Genomic DNA, 20,934 nt, shown 5'->3' on the forward strand with positions numbered 1-20,934 from the left:
CCAACTTCTGATTACATACCTGTGATGATTGGTCAAGAGTCATCATCATTGAAATCAGTTGAGCCATCTGTGTTGATATCTGTTTTACTTGTTTAATTGTCGCCTCAGAATGTTTAGCAAGCATGTCCTGTACTTTTTTTTCCATGGTTAAATTCTGTAAAGTTTCCTTTAATTTCATAAGGGCAGGGCTATGAATTTAGCCAGATCAGGGAGAGGTTCCAGACATTTACATATGTAACTTAGTTAAAAAATTGATGGTCATCTAGCAGGAGTCCATTACATGTAGTTGATAGAGAATATTTCATTGACCAGCTTAATATCTTTTTCGGGTTGAAGAAGTGAGTATTTAAGCTTAAAATAACTTTTTAAAGTTGAAAATACCAACGAGTTTTACCAGACGCTCTAGATCGGCAGAACCAGGAAGTATTCCAGGAGTTGCCTCATCGCGGACCTTCTATCGTCTCTTCTCTATGGTTGTTACCTTCTGGAATGGTTTTGGTGTAACACGAGTAAGACGAATATCCGGTCCTACGACCTTCTTCCTGTTGATTTGCTTGTAGAACAATAGAGAGGGATATTGAAGGAAGCACAGAGTCTTCCGGTCAAGGAATCCTCTTTGTTGTAAAACGTGGCTGGAGGACCTTTTTTACCCCAAGCAAATTCTCAAAGGTTCCTCCCTCCCCTTCCTTTAAGAACGCGTCGGATTGGCAAATCTTACGTCAATCATTCAAGCTCGTTGTTTTAGTTTAAGTTGATCAGTTTGATAAGGCTCCTGCTGCTTTGTCTTATGGATCTCATGCAGCAAAATCATCCAGTTCAATTAAGGGAGAGAAACGGTTACCAGGAATGTTTTCTTCAACCCCCTGTTATTCGATAATGCCAGTGAAAAGCGAAGGATTGTTATCTACTCACTTGGGCGTCTGGAGGTGAGGTTTTAATTTTGATGTAGTCCTTATGATGTTTATAAGGTGCTGAAGGGTAGATTCTAAAGCCGAAGTTGCGCGCTGGTGATTTCAATCCCTTCGTGCCCACGGGATCAAACGTCTGAAACTCCGGGGGACTTAATAAAGCTTCCTCGGAGTATTCAGGAGATCAAACCGCATATATGGCTGCAGGGAATTCCTGCTTCTCAGCCCACTTGCAAGGGCTGGATTGGGGTGCAGTAAAACACCCCAAATTACACGCAAACTTGGATTCTCCCCAGGAGCCCCTGGGAGGACGTAGCAATCATCCCAGCGTCAGCACTGGAAGCCCCGGAGGATTTAGCAACGTTGACCCGCTTGCTAGCGGGATTGACAGTGTGTGAGGCGCAACAGGAGCCTCCGGCTGCTCCGATCCGCCCCATGTGTGACTCTCCCATAGCTGGAACACGGGTGGAGGGCCTCCCGATGTCAACCGTTCCCAATCCCAATGTGTGCCTAAAAGAGGCACAGGACGTGGCAGCCCGGACGGTTTTACAGTTTGTGGGACTAACCTTGGCCACGGCCACTGTTGCTGAGATCGCGAAACGATTAACCCTGGAGTTTGGACCGGACACAGCTGCTCTGGCAGTCCGGGTTCAACCGTTGTTGAACCTAAAAAATTCCTCTGAACTCCTTCTGCTTCTGGAGCAAGAGGCCCTCCCGATTGTTACCACGATGATCGCCGCTAAGCTCGAGGCCGACCAAGCACTCGCTGATCGGAATCGAGCCGAAGAACAGTTGCGAGCAGCAGATGCGGCTGCAGCTCGGGCGCTGGCCGAAAAGGCCGAGGAGCAACGTCTGGCCGCCGCATGGGGCAGCGCGACAACGGCAACTGACATGCATCCCAAAGAGAACACTGGGTTTGGATTGTTCCCCTCATTTTCCCTGACCTATGGCCCGCCTCGAGATGTGCAACGCGCACGTCGGCTCGCTGGTCGCTTGATCGAACCAGATTACTCGGATAAGGAGGACTTGTACTGTGAAGAGCCCCACTGGGCCACTGACCTCCGGGTCAGCCAGTCCCGACGCACAGGGAGAACTGGGGATGAAATGCGTCTCTTATGGGGCCAGAACCGGGACTTGACTAATCGGGTGGCCTGTCTGCAGGACCAAATAAAGCTCCTAATGCGAGAAAATGAAAGTTTACAACAAGCTCAAACTCCCCCAGTTCCACAGGTGCCTGGACAGCCAACTCAACCGGCTCCACGGCTACAATTTCCACCACTGAGACTGCCACTTCTGCCCCCTCCAGGACAACCAGCCCAACCGCCTCTGGAACATCTGGCCCAGCCGTTCCTGGGAGCACCGGTTCTGCCGCCCCCAGGGCAACCAGTTTTGCCGCTCCCAAAACAACCGTCAGCGCTACCCCCAGCACCCCTTCTTATGCAATAAAAACAACCACAATTAAGGGTAACTTATAACAGCTCAGTTAATGCTCTGCCCTGTTTTCTCCACCAAGTGGATAGTTACATAAAGGAACAAGGACAGCACTTCCCCACTGAAGACAGCCAGGTGTCAGCTCTTGACCCAATGAACCAGAAATCACCACAGAGACAGTCAGAGTCCAAGCAGATGGCTTTTACTGGTCAAATAGGTATTACAGTGCATATAGAATAAAATGACAGCTATGAGGGTCTTGCTCGTTAGTTGGCAATATAAGGCTTGAAAAAGGCGGGTGATTACAGAACACACAAAGCATAAACAGAGCACACTTTCCCAGGAAGTAGCGTTCCCAGGCTTTGGTATGTGAAGTTGTCCTTGAAGTCTGAATGGTTCAGCCAAGGAACAGAGGCAACAGAGAAACCGAGATAACAGCCTGACATCCTGCTCCCCTTAAGGCCCCCTCCCATCCTGCAAGGGGGCTGGTCTGTCTGGGTAGGCAACGTGAAAGCCATTGACAAGCTTGGGGGCGGAGACATCTCGTGCACGAACCCACTCGTCATAGGCAGGGGGGAAGTGTTTCCAGCGAACTAGGTATTGTAAAATTCCATGGTGAATACGGGAGTCTAGGACCTTGGATACCTCAAAATGTTCTCTCCCCCCCCACCACCATTATGGGCTGCTCGGGAGGCAGTTCTGGATGCCACTGCGGAGAAGCAATATGGGGTTTCAGGAGGCTGATGTGGAAAACAGGGTGCACACGTCTTAAGGTTTTGGGGAGAGATAGTTCCACTGTGACAGGATTTATGATGCGAGTGATAGGAAATGGGCCAATGTACTTAGCGTTGAGCTTATGGCACGGTCGGGTGGAACGCAAATTCTTGGTGGACAGGTAGACCAGGTCACCTACTTGTGGATCCCCACCGGGGGACCGATGTTTATCGGCTTGTGCTTTGTATAAGCGCTTGGCTCGGGCAAGATTGCTAATCAGCCAGGGCCACGTAGTGCGGAAGGTGTGTGCCCAAGAGGCAATGTTGGCATCCCCCTCCCCTTCCACATCCTCCACAGGGGGGATAGGACCGAAGTCCTGTCCATAGATCGCATAAAACGGGCTGAAACCAGTGGACTGATGTACAGCATTATTATAAGCATATTCTGCAAAAGGTAACAGTTCTACCCAGTTATCTTGGTGGTAATTGACATAACAGCGCAAATAACATTCAAGTACAGCATTAACACGTTCGGTCTGGCCATCCGTTTGGGGATGGTATGCACTAGACAATCCCTGCTCCACCCCCACCAATTTGAGAAAAGCTTTCCAAAACTTTGCAACAAAGCTACTGCTGCGGTCGCAGATTATTTTGCGCGGAAACGAATGTAGTCTAAAGACATGTGACACGAAGAGGCGGGCCAATTTCTGAGCGGAGGGGATCCATGCGCATGGAACCAAATGTATTTGCTTGGAAAATAAGTCAGTGATAACCCATAGTACAGTTTTTCCTCCGCTGAGAGGGAGATCCGTCATAAAATCCATAGCAATCACTTCCCAGGGTTTGGAGGGTATTTCAAGCGGTTGCAGTAGTCCTGGGGGCTTGCCTTGAGATCGCTTGACTGTGGCGCAAATAGGACAGCTGCGAATAAACGAGTCAATATCAGAACGCATTCCCCCCCACCAAAACTGTCTGCGCAACAAGTGAAGGGTTTTTAGAAACCCAAAGTGCCCTGCGGTTTTCATTCCATGGGCCAAGTGTAAGACGTCTTTTCAGAGCACTTTGGGTACATACAATTTTGAGTCTTTGTACCAAGAGCCCCCTTGTTCAATAACACCAGGAGGCAGGGTTTGTTTAGAATGTTCCATAAGGCAGTGGTCCCGCAGGGACTTTATGAAAGAATCAGAGATGGGAACCCCCCCCCTCGTTTAACATAGTAGTCGGAGCAGGTAGGGGGGTTGGCGAGGGGGAAACGCTTACGTGTTGCGGTGCGTAGACTTCAGGCGGCCGGTCGAGTTGGAGGAGTCGGAGCCGGGGCCATCGTGGCGTCCTGTCGCGGAGGTAGGAGAGTGGCCGGTAGGGTTGGAGGAGTTTGCCCGCTGGTAACTGTGTGTTGTCACTGGGGCAGCGTTTGAGATCGGGTTTGTACAGCTAATACGGGCAGGGCTTCTCTTTGTGCGGGTGTAAATAGAGAGTCTGTTGGCCGATCGAGTTTTGCTGGGTATTGAGGCAATCGGGAAAGAGCATCCGCGAGAACGTTTTGTTTTCCTGGGACATGCTTCAGGACAAAACGAAACTGAGCAAAGAATTCCGCCCAATGTTGTTTTGCGGATAATTTATGGGTTCCTGTGAGAGCGGCCAGATTCTTGTGATCGGTCCAAACTTCGAAGGGGACTTTGGACCCTTCCAGGAACTGTCGCCAAAGGGTAAGAGCATGGTGAACAGCTGAGGCTTCTTTCTCCCAAATAGGCCAGTTCAATTGGGAGTGCGCAAACTTCTTAGAGAAATACGCGCAAGGATGAAGAAGACCATTAGGTCCTTTTTGCAGCAGGGCCCCCCCCATGGCTACGTCGGAGGCATCGACCTGCACAATGAACATTCGATTAGGGTCTGGGTGCCTTAGCACCGGTTCTGATGTGAAAAGCCGTTTGAGAGCCACAAAAGTGGCTTGGCATTGATCAGTCCACAGTATTTTAGCGGAGGGCAATGTGGTCGAGCTTTCTTTACCTTTGGTTTTTAGAAGGTCGGTGATGGGCAGTGCTATTTGGGCGAAGTTTGGAATGAATCCGCGGTAGAAATTAGCAAAGCCCAGGAATTGTTGTACTTGCTTGCGGTTGGAGGGAAGTGCCCATTCGAGGACGGAACGGACCTTGTCTGGGTCCATGCTAAGGCCATGGTGGGAGATTATGTATCCCAAGAAAGTTATTGTGCTTTGGTGAAATTCGCATTTAGCCAGCTTTGCGAAGAGTTGGTGGGTGCGTAGACGGCGTAGAACTTCTCGGACCAATGTGACATGCTCGTCCATGGTTTTTGAATAAATGAGAATGTCGTCTAAATAAACCACCACCCCGCGGTACAGCAAATCATGAAGGATTTCATTGATGAGTTGCATGAAGACCCCCGGGGCCCCTTTTAACCCGAAGGGCATCACAAGGAATTCAAACATTCCAAAGCAGCTAGAGAAGGCAGTGAGGGGTTCGTCCCCCTCTTGGATGCGGACGCGGTAGTAGGCTTCTACCAGGTCCAATTTAGAAAAAATACGTCCTTCTTGTAGTTGTCCCAAGATATCTGAAATTAATGGTATAGGATAGGCGTTGGTTTGAGTAACTGCATTGAGTTTTCGGAAGTCAATGCAGAGGCGTAGGTCGCCCTCCTTCTTTCGAACAAAAAATGCGGGGGCTGAGTTGGGAGCATTCGATGGGCGAATGAACCCTCTAGCAAGGTTTTTGTCCAAAAAGTCCCGAAGCACAGTGCGCTCGGAAGTGCTCATTGGGTAGATTTTACTTTTGTTTAATGTGCAGTCTTTCACCACCTCAATTGCACAGTCGGTAGCCCGGTGAGGGGGTAAGGCATCACATTCTTTAATGTTAAAAACATCCGCGAAGTCTTGGTATATTTCAGGGAGGGCTGGTGTTGATGGGATCTCGGAGAGTAACGCCGGAGCGGGTGGAGACAGCATCGCAACTTGTTGTCGGTGTTGATCGCATTTGGGATTGTTAAAGGAAATTGTGTTCGTGTCCCAATCGATACTGGGACAATGACCTTTAATCCAGTTAATTCCCAGGACCACCTCGAATCGAATAGGGGCTATGGTAAAGTCGATTTGTTCCCAGTGGGAGCCAATTCCCATTGCCACCCCTATAGTGCGATGGTCAACTGGACCCCCTTTGAAATGGCTCCCATCCATTTGGGCAAATTGGACGGGAGCTGGTAAAGCCTCGGACTCGACTTTGAGTGCTGCAAATGTGGCTGCACTTATGAGAGTGCGACTGCAACCAGAGTCAATAAGTGCTTTAACGGGTAGTTGGGGGCCACCTTCGTGATGTTGTAGAATGACATCTACATAAACGGTGGTTTCTACTTCCTTTACTTTAGTGGGAGCTGTCGGTTTAGCAGGAGAATCTGCAGAGGTCTGTGGAGACGCTCCACTCACCACAGACCGGAGCCGTTTTTTGACAAGTCAAGGAGAGATTCTAGGTTTAAAGCCGGAGAGGTCCATGGGTTCTCTTCGTCCGAAGAGGGAAAGTTGTCCCCCAATGGGGCACTTGTAATCCGAGACCCGGCTGGGTCAGTTGATGCAGGCAGAACGGATGAGTCTCCAGCGTGAAGTGCAGAGGGTGTGGGTCTTCCCGGCGCTGCGCTGCGGGTGGCCGCGGTGCCTCTGCGTCGCGGTCGTCCCCTAGCTCGAGTTGCCGTGCTGGGACGAAAAGGTTCAGGGCGGTAAGGGCAGACCGCTGCAAAGTGGCCCTGTTCCCCACAAATGAGGCAGGCACCCCTTTGAAATCGGGTTTCGCGATCCTGGAGTGGACGCGTCGGCTTCCGTATAGCGGGGGGTGGTGCCTTGGGCTGGGGCTTTGGGGCGCTTTTCTCCTTGTGTTTTTGGCGGACAAGGGAAACGAAGCACCGGCGGCTTTCTACTTCTTCGGCTAATAGAATCCAATCCTCGAGAGTGTCGGGATCGCCCCGAATGTACGACCAGTTTAGGACGTCGGGGTGTAGGGCTTCTCTGAAATGGTGAATTAGGGTGGCTTCGGGCCAGCCCACAATTTTGCTCGCCAGTCTTTGAAATTCATCGGCAAACTCTCGGACTGGAGTAGAGCCCTTTCTTAGTTGTAGCAGTTCGGTTTTGGCCCGTTCCCCCAGAAAGGGGTCCTCAAACCTCCTACGTAGAGCAGTCATGAAATTGTTGAGGGAATGGATAGAGCGGGATTGGGTTCCCCGCCCAGCAATGGTTGTATCCGAACCGCGATAGCGGGTGCGTCGGCCCCAAATGTCGAGGCCAAATGTTGGGCCAAGGTGGCTACCGTAGTATCCTTTGTACAATCCGCAAAGAGGAGGGCCGTCTGGACAGTGACCCGCTTGGCTTCAGCTTGACAACTAGCTGCATCGGGTATCAGGGAAAGACCTGAGGCTCCTGCCATGGTACCTTTTCCCCGGGTAGTAGGGGCCGTGAATGGGAGAGACTCACGGGCAATAAGTTCGTCCAATAATCCGGTTAGTACCTGTAAGTCCTCAGTTGCCAGCCGGGCATCATCCAGCAACTGATCAAAATCCTGGAGATCTAAACGAGTATTAGTATCATCCGAGGTTAACATCCAGAGAACTTTCACTAGAGATTGCCACTGTGTCTGTACTAGTCCCTCCAAGCGGCAAGCCTCTAGAGTAGTCCTAAAAAGTTCAGCGACTATGTCCTGTAGAAGGGTAGGATCCCCACATGAGGACTCCAGGGTTCCAGGAAGTAGTAGTCCCGGTTCACTCGGAGAGCGACCTCCTAGCTCCTATCCGAGTGGCAGGCGAACCCTCCAGGGCTCTAGCCTGACTAGGGGATCGTTGAAGAAGAATTGTAGGGATAGCTGTCATAATGTCAGCTCTTGACCCAATGAACCAGAAATCACCACAGAGACAGTCAGAGTCCAAGCAGATGGCTTTTACTGGTCAAATAGGTATTACAGTGCATATAGAATAAAATGACAGCTATGAGGGTCTTGCTCATTAGTTGGCAATATAAGGCTTGAAAAAGGCGGGTGATTACAGAACACACAAAGCATAAACAGAGCACACTTTCCCAGGAAGTAGCGTTCCCAGGCTTTGGTATGTGAAGTTGTCCTTAAAGTCTGAATGGTTCAGCCAAGGAACAGAGGCAACAGAGAAACCGAGATAACAGCCTGACACCAGGTCCGTTTCATTGCCTCACTTTTGGTTGGAAAAGCCGCCAACTGGATGGTACTCCAGTTTGACACTCAGGCCCAATCCATACGCTCACACAATGATTTTATGCAAGCATTACGGCGCCGTTTTGAAGACCCCTTCCTGGGAGAGAAGTCCAAAGCAGCCCTCCTGCAGCTTCAACAGGGCTCCACACCTGTGCGGGAATTCACAGACAAATTCCAAAAACTTGCCAGTAAAATAATAAATTGGACTGAGGCTACCCAAATACATTATTTCCAAAAAGCCTTTCACCCGGACATTGTACAACAAAACCCGGACACTCTGGAGGAATGAATTTTACTAGCTAAAAAAGTAAAAAGCCACCACCAATTCATTTCGCTGGCCCGCCGTCAAGCCAAGGAGGGGGGCCACCAAAAAACCCCATATAAAGCTGCAACTCCTACTCGGCGGAAACCAGCTCAACCCCCCCAAAACGGTAAATCTCATTTTCAAAGGGGAGCCTGTCTCGTTTGCAGTGCCATGAGCCATTTTGCTGTCGCCTACCCGCTTCGTCCAAATTGTTTAATTCCCTCTCGACCTAATGGATCCCCCCGGACTCGGGGGCAAACTCAGCGAAGAGGCACAGCAGCCAACCGTAGCGCTGCACCGGGACGGACTGCGCCATCAGCCCACGTCGGAGATGCGCCCAGCAAGCCTGCACCACGGACCCATCAGGGTCCCAAATTACAAGTGCCAAAGTGCCCCTCAAAAATTAGTAAAAGTACAACAAAGTCTTTCAAGTGCTTTCCATCCCCAAACTGAAGGCCACACTAAGCAGGTAAATGCTGTATTAAAATGCTACTTGCGTTGTTATGTTAACTATCATCAAAATAATTGAGTTAAATTGTTTCCCTTTGCTAAATATGCATACAATAATGCTGTACATGTCTACATAGCCCCTTCCAGGCCGTGTATAGTCAAAACATCAGTCCCATTAGTCATGCTAATGTCTCCAAAGTGGAGGAAAGTAAAAAAGTTGCTAACTAAGTACAAACAATTCAAACAACCTAGCCTTGGCTTGTAAAAAACTTAAAACAAGCCAAACGTAAATACAAAGCTCAAGCTGACAAACATCGCTCCCCTAAAAAAAACTATACAGAAAAAAACAGTTTATTTGTCCACCAAAAACCTGCGTTCCAACCGCCCGTGTAACAAACTCAATGCCAAATACGTAAAACCCTTTCCCATTTCTCAAATCATCAACCCAGTAACTGTAAAACTCTCACCCCAAAATCATTAAAACAAATCCATCCCGTGTTTCATGTCAATTTATTAAAGCCTCATGTGCCTTCCCCAAAATGGCATCCTAAGCCTCTCCCTAAACCACCAGTGATGGTGGGGGGGGGACATTTTAAATTGCAAAAATCTTAAACTCGCGCATCCATCACGGCTCCCTCCAGTATCTAGTACGTTAAAAACACTTCAGTGCTGCACAAAATAAGTAAGTACGTACACATAATGTTTCAGCACCCCGCCTACTCCGTCAGTTCCATACTGCTTACCCTCACAAGCCTGCGCCCACTCGCCAGGCGGTGGAAAAAAAGTCTTAAAAAAAGCAAAATGTCAGGCCAGCTCTCTGCAAAAACAAACAAACTGTGCATGTTTTGGTTTCACCAGGTGCAGTCCAAGGCCAAAAACTGGTAACTGTCAAATTCCTTTCCTAGCTGTAAAAACGGCCCTCATAAAAAAAGTGGTTGCCATAACTGCAACTGCTATCTTAATATAACCAATGCTTTTTCATATAAGCCGCAGGCCATGCCTTTAGTTCCCATTCGTTCCAATTTACCTGTTAGCTCTGTAAACTTGTAAGTCTTCTAATAAATCAACTCTCTTTTAAACTACTCGTCTGTAAATGTTGTTTATATAACTACTACAAAAACAAGTGCTCACACTGCCATCCGACAATGCATTGTTCAGGCGTACCCTTCCACGGGTTTACCCGTACTAAAGGGGATTACTGCTCATTCTACTCAAGTGCAGTAACTACAGAAGCTTTTAATAAACTTGCCTCCGTCAAAGCGATCTGCAAGGCCGCCACCTGGGCTTCCATCTCAACCTTTATCAACCTTTATCAAACATTATAGCATTAATACATACGCCTCTGCAGATGCAGCCTTTGGCAGACAAGTACTCCAGCAGGTGGTGGGAGATGATGAGGAGTAATTCCCACCCTAAGACATAGCTCTTGGACACCCCAAGCTTTTCAAGATGCTTTGTCCCCAGAGCGGGAATGGAACCTACCTAGAAGGTTCCTTCTGCTCTTGGGTACATGGGCATCTTGCCCTCCCATGGAGCAACAACTCATCAAAAAATAAAAAATAAATAAATTCTAATTTAGATAGTAATAACAGGATTTGCCATTTTGGGCCTCCTTCTCCAACTGTTTATGTTACATATATTATAACAATGCTGTCCTCTATGCTTGTGTCTCACAGTTTCTTAAAATGTTATAAAGTAAGTACAGTTAAGATGTTATTCTGACCGTTCTGTTTAGCTTGTCTATAGTTAAACTTGAAATTACAGGAGATTCACCTCAGAGGACAGGAAGTCAGAAATTTAACTCCTGCCTCCCCGAGAAGCAGACGAGAATCACCTGAGCTTTTCAAGATGCCCATGTACCCCAGAGCAGAAGGAGGCTTCTTGGTAAGTGTTCAAGGTTCCATTCCCTCATAAGTGGCATTTCGAAGCCAGCACTCACTTGACAGGTAAGTCTTGCATGGGCCGGCATGCTGCCGGTCTGTGCAGGGGGGTTGGGACTTTGCGATTCCCCCCCTCCAACTCCCCACTCTCGGGTGACTTTGTGCATTGACTCCTCCAACTCCCAGCTCTGGGGGGACTTTGTGCATTCATCCCTCCAACTTCCACTGTCAGGGGACTCTGCTTGGGCCACACTTGAAAACCGGGGGTTGGCCTCCTCTCAGGCAGCAGTCTCCCTGGCAGACAAGGGCTGTGGGCAGGAGAGCTCTCCAGCCTGCCAGGAGCCTGCCCCCCTCCACCCTCTCCACTGGAGCAGTGGAAGCGCACACCTGCCCTCACTCTAGTGAGAGGCTCCACCAAACCCCTTGGTGACACCGCCTCTGAGCCTTCTCTTTGCTTTTTTCCAGGTGCAAAGGCTGCCCTGGCCAGGACAGGGGCTTGCTGCTGCCTCACTGCCACTCTGCCCGTCCCTCACCACAGCAGTCGCCATCAGCCCTCTTCAGCCTCCACGGGCAGCCTGAGGATGACCCAGCTGCCTTCGCAGGCAGCCAAGGCCTGGGACCACCACCATGCTGTGGCCGGCAGACCCCTGGGCGGCCCACATGCTGCCCAGGGGTCTGCCACCCATCCCCCCTCACACCCTTTTTCTTGTTTCAGGTATCTCCGTGGGCCGACGGGCTGTGTGCACCCCCCACCATGCTGTCAAATCGACAGGAGCTTTTTTGTGAGGGACTGCTCTCGCTACCTCTATCCTCTGTGGTGACTCGTTCACACACACCCCACAAACACATACCCGAACATGGGGAGCAACCTCTGCACTCAGCCCTCTCGGCCCACCCATGCCCTCTCACCTCTCGCTCACCATGGAATTTTCAAATAAAGTTGTTTTTGTAACATGGGACACCTGCTTATTGCTTAGGGAAGGGGATGGGAGGGTCTTATGGAGCTGCCACAGCCAGCCTGCCCAAGCAAGGTCTCAACACCAAACCCCTCGGGGGAGCCCTGCTCCCCCTCTGGACTCAAGCGGCATCTCTTGGGGGGGGCGCAGGGAAGCTCTGTGTATGGGCTGTGTGTGGGCACCTCTTATGGAATCGGAGTGTGGAATGTGGGTCTGAGGATGGGCACCAATGAGCCCCTAGTGCTGGGCTCGTCAACCCCTACAAAGGCCAGCTGCCAGGAGCCACCCCTTCATTTGCATGCCAATCTAGTTTGGTCTCTGGCTGCCCATACTGGGCTCCCCTCCCATCAAGGGGACTACAAAAACACACCTGGGGATCGTTTCAAACATCCCGCACACATGTCTGCCCCTGTTGGCCTCTCTCCCGAGGTCACCATATGTTCAGCAGCACTCCCCTCCTGACCCGTTCGACACCTGCACCCAAGAGCAGGCAGTTGGCTGCAGCTCTTTTGCTGTGGCCGCTCACCTCTCCTCTGAAGCCGCCCTCCTCAGGCATTGTGCAGGCATGGAAACACGCATCTGATCAGATGCGCTTAGCCCCTGGCAGGGGATCACGGGCCCCGGGCGCTAATTTCCAAGTGATGGCATAGAGCCAACCCTGGAACCTGAATATTTGCTGTTGTCTGACATACCTCGGCCAAGCTCCATGGCCACGATCGCAAACCCACCATGACTCCCACCATGTCGACCACTGTTACGCCCACCATGCCTTCCACCATTAATCTCACCATGACTCCCACCACCACCACCACACATAATACCCCTCCTCCCAGGGAGGGTGACCATTGCATTGTCAAGAAAAGAAAACCAGAGGACGCGCCCTTGTGGGCCAAAACCCCGCAGGTGTTGCCCATCACCATGAGGGCCGCCTCTCCTGCTCAGCTCGCCTCAATAGTGTCAGGCCTGCTTGCTGTGTCTCAAATAATTTTGTTTTCTCACAGACTTTCGTTCAAGGACTGTTTCCCTAAAACTGCATTCCTATTCCCTTTGAAGCTAGCAGCTGCCTGTGGGAGCTGTGGTGTCTCTAGACTGTTTGAGGTTATCTCATGAGACTGTATTGCTGCCGTTTTTCTAGTGTTCTTATATTATAAAGTGCATGCCATTTCCCCCCCATTCCTGTCTTTGGATTTCTAAGCTCTGCTTGCCTGTGATATCATTAAACCAACTCTTTTGGACTACTAAGTCTCCTGGTGTGGCTTTTGGTTTTCGATGGGACAAGTGCTTACAAATAGCACTACACCCTTACCTGCAGATGCTCAGGGGAGGCAGGCCAATGGAGCCGCTCTGGAGGCTGTCCTGCCCCCTTCCAAAGTGTCTGCCAGTGTGTGGGCACACTGCCGCTCTAAGGCATCCTCTCATGCTCCACCCCTGGCCTTCGCAGGTCATGGGTGGTGAGGATGAGGTGACAGAGTGGCGGAGGACGGAGGAGAGGAACAGAGGGTGAATGGAGGGCACGGTGTGCAGTGGCAACTGGGGATTGGGCCCACCATCCCACATGCATAGAAGTCAGGGACAGACGTTCTGGCCCCCCACCAGTGGCTCTGCTGAGTTCACTGAGGGGCAGGCTGCAGGGGTGAGACCCTCTCACCACCACGGCCTGGCAACACAGCGGGTGGGCGATCAGCCACTTTGACCTGGTGAGCCCCTCAATGGCCAGAGAGGTGCTCTCATGAACCGCCTAAGGTCATAGAATCAGCATTGCTGACAGATGGCCATCTAGCCTCTGCTTAAAAACATCCAGGCCATTCTGATGGAATGGGGGGGAGGGCAATGAAATTTATACACGTGACATACACTCATTCAAAATGCAAATGGTCAACTTTTATTTACCACACTGACTCCTATAACACAGTCAGTGACTGCGTGAATGGGCCCACTAAACCATCCTGGAAGAGGGGCTGAAGTGTGGCTTGAATAATTAAGCTGCTTTTTTTTTAAATCATAGAATCATAGAGTTGGAAGGAACCACCAGGGTCATCTAGTTCAACCCCCTGCACAATGCAGGAAATTCACAATGACCTCCCCCCACACCCCCACTGACCCCTATTCCATGCCCAGAAGATAGCCAAGATGCCCTCCCTGTCATCATCTGCCAAAGGTCAGAGAATCAGCATTGCTGACAGATGGCCATCTAGCCTCTGCTTAAAAGCATCCAGGGAAGGAGAGCTTACCACCTCCCAAGGAAGCCTGTTCCACTGAGGAACCGCTCTAACTGTTAGAAAATTCTTCTTAATGTCTAGACGGAAACTCTTTTGGTTTAATTTCAACCCGTTGGTTGAAATTAAATCATCCTCTATGTGACAGCCCTTCAAGTACTTGAAGATGGTTATCATATCACCTCTCAGTCTTCTCCTCTTCAGGCTAAACATACCCAGCTCCTTCAACTTTTCCTCATACGACTTGGTCTCCAGACCCCTCACCATCTCCCCCCTCCTCCAGACCCCTCACCCCTCCTCTGGACACGTATCAGCTTGTCTACATCTTTCTTAAAATGTGGTGCCCAAAACTGCACACAATACACTAGGTGAGGTCTAGTCAGAGCAGAGTAAAGTGACACCATCACTTCGCGTGATCTGAACACTATACTTCTGTTGGTACAGCCCAAGATCGCATTTGCCTTTTTAGCTACCGCATCACATGTGGAACCTTTCTTCCAAAACCACAAGCAGCAACCAGGGCTAGGCATTATTGTCTAGAAAGGTTCTGAATTGATGACAGGAAGATTTTTAAAAAGTCCATCTAATTGTATATTTTGCCCCTAATATGATAACTTGATTGAATTGTTGATTCATGTGTAATTTCATTGTAGATTTTATGTGCAGGTATGCTTGGATTTATTGGAACCGGTGTAGTTCAATTAAAAAAAAAAAACAAAAAACAGTCCTCTGAACAGAAGACTCTCAATATTTTATTGGCGAGGGGTCCACCAAAGAAAACAGAGTTTCACTTACCTGTAACTGTTGTTCATCTGGTGGATCTTCTATGCAGTCCCACATTGGGACTGCGCAGGCGCAGGCCAGCCACGGATAAGATTTGTCAGCTTCTAGCAAAATCGAAAGTGAGAGTGCTCCCCCTCCCCTCGGGGCATGCAGCCTTCCCGCCCAGCAGTCACATGACCCAGGGGGAGGGAGCACTCTCCCCTCCAGTTCTCTTTCTGCCGCCACGGAGAGAGAACGTGTCTATAGCTTCTCTTCTATTGTTATTACTGAGTGGAGTCTAAGAAGGCTCCGCTTTTCAATCAATGTTATTTTTGTGGCACCAAAATGCGAAGACTTATTGCCACAAGCTTTGCCTCCTTTGCCTGAGGGAACGGCACATTCATTCCACCCTCAGAGCACTGAAGGCTTGTACTGATCGTCTGAACCTCTTCATCTGGAAGCCGGAGAAGGCACTTCTAAAAAGGCTTGGCCCTGCAGGACAGACTTCCACGGAGCCCGAGAAGAAACCTCTCCTCAGGACGCTCGGCTGAACATCTAAGTGTGCTAAATCCTCCCTTCGGTCATCAAGACGTTCAAGTTGATCATCCTACCGGCCAAGTCCCTTGCCCCGGCTCCTTCAGACCGTCGTCTATCTTTGTAAAAGTCGCCTCAACAGCGAGGGCCTCGGTGTCATTCGACATCGAACTTGGATTTATTGGAACCGGTGTAGTTTAATTTAAAAAAAAAGCAGTCCTCTGAACAGAAGACTCTCAATATTTTATTGGCGAGGGGTCCACCAAAGAACTAATGTTATCTATAGCTAAGTTTCTGTTCTCTGCAATGGAAATACAGGCCAAGATAACATCCTGTGTATAATTTACTCAGAATCTAACCCTTTTCTATTTCTGTATGGCTTGTGGGCCGTAATACACATTGACTGACTGACATTGTCTAGAGCTGTCTATTTTATTTTGTATATTTCTATCCAATAAAGCAATGGATAAAACAATAAAACAGCAAAATACAAAAATAAAAGCAACAGTGTAGAATAATAAATAAAGTCTTCACAGTATCTCTTCTCAGGCAGAATAAAGATGTTTTAACATATTTCCAACTCTATGATTCTATATTTTCTAACTGGTTGTAAGCTCTAGCCCTGCAGCAAACCATAAACAGATTCCAGAAGACGGCAAATCCATGAAAGCAGTTTTATTGGTTATCATCGACAGGTTTCAGAAGCCATATTCAGAAGGACACTAGTAAGGGGCAAAGGCAAGGTGCAGAGCATATATGGAAAAGCAACAGGAGATAACTGGTAACCTAGGCAACCCCCCCTCCCAGAGGCAGGAAGGAGCACTTGGCAACAGTATGGGAATTTAGGAAGACTAAGCACAGGGCACAGATTGACCTTGGACAGAACAGCACAACAGCACCTGGGAGCGGCACAATCGCTCTACCCCATACCATTCTCATGGCTTGCTCCTGACATTCTGCCCCCCTAAAGACCCCCCCTCACCCTCCCACCATGGGTTTGTGAGGGTAAGCTGCATGAAATTCTTGTACTAAGCGGGGGGCGGAGACATCACAGGCGCGCACCCATTCATCCTGGGCGGGACTAAAATGTTTCCAGCGGACCAGGTACTGAAAGGTACCGTAGCAAATGCAAGAATCCAGTATTTTGGCTACTTCAAAATGCTCTTTCCCCCCCACACACCATTTCAGGCACTTCGGGTTGTGGTTCAGGATGCCATTTTTGGGAAGGAACATACGGTTTCAAAAGACTGACATGGAACACAGGTTGGATTCTCCGTAGGGACTTGGGCAAGGAGAGTTCCACAGCCACTGGATTAATAATCTGGGAAATGGGAAACGGACCCACGTATTTGGCACTGAGTTTATCACACGGGCGGGTGGATCATAGATTTTTGGTGGACAGATAGACAAGATCCCCCACTTTACATTCCATACTGGAATGATGCTTGTCAGCCTGAGCCTTGTAACGTCGTTTTGCTCGCTCCAGAGTTTTAATCAGCCATGGCCAGGTTGGTTGAATCGAACACACCCATCCATCCACCTTTGTATCTTCTTGCTAATAAACGGATGTTGCTTTGAGGAGAAAAAAGGAGAGGAAAATAAAGTAGGCTGCTTTGATCCCTGCTAAAGAGAAAGGTAGGTATAAATTAATAATAAATATAGCTGAATATGGGAGTCAGATAAAATTTGGTGAATGGTTGAAGAGAGAATGAGGCAGGGAAAGGAAAGAGGATATGGGGGTTGCCAGGGGAAGGGAAAGACAACATAGTGTGGGAAGGGGGATATGGGGGAAAGTGAGATCCCCCCACAAGTCCTTACAATGCAAGTGGCCCTGTCCAATGGCCAAACAACTGGGCAACAGTTTTCCTAGGTAGAGGCTGCCGGGCGGGAAAACTCAAGACAGGGGGTAGACAAAGGTCAGTTGGCTGTTGAGAGTGAAAGATAGGATTGTCAACTCCATGTTAGGAAATTCCTGGAGATTTGAGGGGTGGAGCCTGGGGAGAGTGGGGCTTGAGTAGGGGAGGGACCTCAGAAGGGTATCATGCCATAGACTCCACCCTCCAAAGCAGCCATTTCCTCAATGGGAACTAAGGTTGCCAACCTCCGGGGGGGGGGGTGGAGATCATCCAGAAATGCAACTGATCTCCAGATGACAGAGATCAGTTCTCCTGGAGAAAATGGCTGCTTTGGAGGGTGGCCTTTATGGCATTATACCCTGAAGCTGTTTTCATACCCAAACTTCACCCTTCAAAGGCTCCACCCCAAAATCTCCATGAATTTCCCAACCTGGAGTTGGCAACCCTAAGGGGAACTGCTCTCTGTAGTTGGGAGATCTGTTTTGATTCCAGGAGATCTCCAGTGCTTGCCTGGAGGTTTGCTACCCTACAAAGAGAGAAGGAAGCAGAAAAAGGGAAGAGGCTGTGGGGGCTTTCAGGAAAGAGAAAGAGGAAATAGTGGAAGAGGAGGACATGAGATGCCTCCTGCAAGTCCTTGCGGGTTCCTGCTTGTATGACTCTAATCTCAAAACATGAGCTTGTACAAGGAAAATGCACTGGTTGAGGCAGTGCAAAATAGGTATACATATTATAAGCACATACCACAGTTTCAGATGTTCCTTTAAAAAAAGCTCAGACTGGCAGTGGCTCTCCAGGTTCTTAGCTGGAGGTGTTTCATATCACCTACTATCTAATCCTTTTAAAACTAGAGAATTCAGGGATTGAACCTAGGACCTTCTGTATGCCAAATAAATGCTTCACCTCTGAGCAACAACTTCTTCCTCCACATTGTTCCAGTTACGGTTTGATCGCATATGGTCTTGCGTTGCTCATGTGACTTATCCATGAAGAAGAGAAAAATCAGCAATTAAATTTTTAAAACACTCAACAGCAGAATGGAAACAACAACTGAGAATGGGATTAGCAAATAAGGGATTAGGACCTCTTCTTCCTGTACTGCCCAGCCTACCAGATAAGATCTTCTCTAGCCCTGCTGTCTGTGCCACTGCCTGAAGAAGAACAGATGGTGGTAACGAGAGACAGGGCTTTTTGGTGGTGGCACTTTGCCTTTGGAATGCCCACCTTTTGAGGCTTGCTGGCACATTCCTTACTTTCCTGTAGGCACCAGACCAAAGCATTTGTCTTTACCAAGGCTTTCAACTAAGGGGATCCATCTCTTTTAGCTGTTTTGTGGTCTGCTCCAAACCTGTTTTCATCAATATTTTAGCCTGTTCGGTTTATTTTACACTTTTGTGCCCTGGCATGTTTTTTTAAATTTACTTTTTAATTGTCTCGGCTTGTTTTTATTGAGTTGTTGGTATTGTTTTAGTCATGAGCCATCTCGAAGAATTTCTAGAGTTGGAATACACAGCTTCTTAATAAATAAACAAAAAGGGGAATATCCTGAGTTACCTAGATATTTGAGAAATCTCTCTAACACCCCAGCACTACTTTTGACTTGAAAATTGTGCTGGGTGACTATTAAGTGCAGCTGTACCAGTAGGTATGCATCAGTAACACTAGGGCATACGTAATACAAGGATGGAGTTCTCTTATTGTTCTAAGAATCTTGTGCTGATTTTGTTTCCAAGGAGAGGTCTTTAACAGCCCATTCCTGAAGGGGGGTAGATCCATGGCAGTGGGGAGCAGCTCAATGTGCCTCCTCCTCAGAGGCTTCCCGGCCGCTGCAAAGGCAAAAAAAAATTAAAAACATTTTAAAAGGGGGAAATGACCCATTACACAAAGTGAGGCTGCGCCACGGCGCAGCTCGAGGGAACATTCCGGGGCGAATGGCATTAGGAAGCTGCTCTGCCCCCGGGAACGCCCTCTCACACCGGCTTGTGCTTTCCCTTCTGGGAAATCCCTCCAGTATGGCTGCGCTGGCGGCAGGGGCCAGCAACTCCTGGACACCAGCATGTTTGCCTCCGCGCTGGCGTAAGTGCCACCTTATTCCATTATAAGGTGCCACCTATACCAGTTTGGGGTCATGCCAACTCCTAAGGAGCTTCGCCCCCCCCCCCTTCAGGAATGGGCCGTTAGAGATGGTCTCATTGACAGCATTTGCCAAACACAAGAGCTAAATTATTTAACTACCATGACACCTTATCTACAAGATTTCTACTATAAAACACAGTGTAGCAAATAACTCAGTCAGTAGCCCATTTAAGCATATTCTCTACCATCTACCTTGAAGCCTTCAAGGACAGATTGTAGGTTTGTGTGTTCTATGGAATTCATTGTGATTCGGTTAATTAAACAATTGTGCTTCCTTTACAACTCTCTGTAATAGGATGACAAACTTATCTTAATTTATTGCCATTTTTCTTACTGCTGCCATTCAACACACATGTGTCTGACAGCTAAAATAAATCACTTTCATAGCAGACAATCCATTTAGCTACAAAACAGATATTGATTTGCACCTTCCAAAATAATGACACCAATCCCATCAGCAGGTTTTATCTTTTCAAAAGGTCACTAAAATCTTCAGGGGAATTAACAATTGTGCAATTGGTTGGCTGTGCAGTTGTATAAGGCAGCAGTTGTTTTTTTTAATGCTGTTCCACGCTGACTTGCCTGAACAAAAAATGTTCTGTTCGCAAGGAGAATGCTCATTGTTGCCTTGCGCAAACAGAGAAGTTTCACTCTGGAACACTCTCCTGCAGATGTACACTGCAGAAGAGGATCAGTCATGCTCAGCAAGATGTCAGCTAGCAAAACTTTCTCACCAACTTTTTCAAGCCCCAATGAATGTCTCCAGTACTCTCTGGAAATACAATTTGAAAATTGCTGATAACATCTCAAAGTTAACAATAGTCCTTCCTGAAAAGTGTAAATGGAAATTTGTTGAAGATGGATTTGTTGGCATATTTCTGTTTCAGACTGTCTGTAAGAGAGTATCTAATGGCCAAAGCTCTCTTGAGGGAGCCGCCAACATTTTGAAGTTATTTAAAAATTCTGCAAGGACCCAATCCTGATTGGATTGGCCATTCTAATTTTGTAAAAAAGCACCCAATTATCAGAGATGGTGGGAGATAATTCCCAGTTTGTGTGCTTGTAAACTGGTCATATTAAAAGGGATGCCCCAAATCCTGGAGCTGGTGCTACTGAAGAATCGCTTAAATTGGCTAACAAAAATCAAGGTAGGAGGAAAGTCCTCAGGATATGGGGGCAGTGACCATTAATGACCCCACCATATGCTTTACTTTTAAGAAAGGAACCCTTCAAGGTTCTTCTTACTCTCTGCTCCCCTGCATGCTCGACCTTCCAGGTGTTTCTTGCTTGGACTTCACTTGTTCTAAGATGTTCTTTGTGTACATTTTCACTGCCTTAGAAATGTGTACATTTTCACTATCTTTACATTAAACTCATTTGTGGAAGCCAGACCCAGGGAAATATGGGCTAACCAGCTGGAATCCAAAGCAACCACCTTGTCTTTTTGCTTGGCAAGTCCAAGGCAGGCTGACCATAAAAATAGAAGATGATACTCCTAAACTGCCCTCCTCCTCTAAAATATGGGCTAACCATCATGCAACAAGGGCATTTGTTGGGGTTATTAATTTGTACTGCTAC

Source organism: Euleptes europaea, chromosome 9, assembly GCF_029931775.1.
Source record: "Euleptes europaea isolate rEulEur1 chromosome 9, rEulEur1.hap1, whole genome shotgun sequence".
NCBI lineage: Eukaryota > Metazoa > Chordata > Lepidosauria > Squamata > Sphaerodactylidae > Euleptes > Euleptes europaea.